The sequence below is a fragment of the Bubalus bubalis genome, chromosome 20, assembly GCF_019923935.1.
Source record: "Bubalus bubalis isolate 160015118507 breed Murrah chromosome 20, NDDB_SH_1, whole genome shotgun sequence".
Classification (NCBI taxonomy): domain Eukaryota; kingdom Metazoa; phylum Chordata; class Mammalia; order Artiodactyla; family Bovidae; genus Bubalus; species Bubalus bubalis.
Window position 1 is genome coordinate 115200 of NC_059176.1, and position 949 is coordinate 116148.

General features: G+C 56.3%; 1 pseudogene; it reads left to right on the forward strand.

Annotated features, from left to right (window-relative positions):
• Positions 1-242: 242 nt before the first annotated feature.
• Positions 243-732, forward strand: LOC112580701 (annotated as a pseudogene).
• The last annotated feature ends 217 nt before the right edge of the window (positions 733-949 follow it).

Below are 949 nucleotides of genomic sequence, written 5' to 3' on the forward strand. Positions count from 1 at the left end.
AGTCTTCCTGGTCTGGGGAGGGGACCCCAGGAGGGGCTGAGTTCTCTGAGGCCACAGACAGCACCCCCTCATATCAGGAGCCCCATAGACAGGACCTCTATTCACTGCTTTCTGCTTTTTATACGGAGGTTCCCCCCCCCATATGCAAATATCCACTCAGGTCACAGGGTAGAAACAGAGCACCAGCTCACTTAAATACAGGCTCCTCCTCAGGCTTGAAGAGACTTGCAGGAGTGGTGACTCTCATCTGCTCGAAGATGAACCCACTGTGGACCCTCCTCTTTGTGCTGTCAGCCCCCAGAGGTGAGTGTCTCTGGATCAGACATGGGCACGTGGGGAAGCTGCATCTGAGCCCATGGGTCACTGTGCTTCTCTCTCTCCACAGGGGTCCTGTCCCAGGTGCAGCTGCGGGAGTCGGTCCCCAGCCTGGTGAAGCCCTCACAGACCCTCCCTCACATGCACGGTCTTTGGATTCTCATTGACCAGCTATGCTGAAACTGGTTCCGCCAGGCTCCAGGGAAGGCGCCGGAGTGGCTTGGTGGTATAGATAGTGGCGGAAGCACAGGCTATAACCCAGCCCTGAAATCCCGGCTCAGCATCACCAGGGACACTTCCATGAGCCAAGTCTCTCTATCACTGAGCAGAGTGACAACTGAGGACACGGCCGTGTACTACTATGCAAGAGACACAGTGAGGGGAAGTCAGTGTGAGCCCCAAAACCTCCCTGCATAGGGGCCCGTGACCACCAGGGGGCGCTCAGGACTCAGTACAAAGCTGAGACCTGGAGCAGGTGCAGAAGAGGCGTTGGGCGGTGGGGGGCCTGGAGGGGATTCTCCTCAGAGAGTCTCTGTCCTCCTCCTGCCCAGGAGCTGCTCCATAGACCCATTTCTGTATCCTGGTATTTCATTGTTGTGGTTTATGTCACTCTCAGACAACTGTGTATGTATAT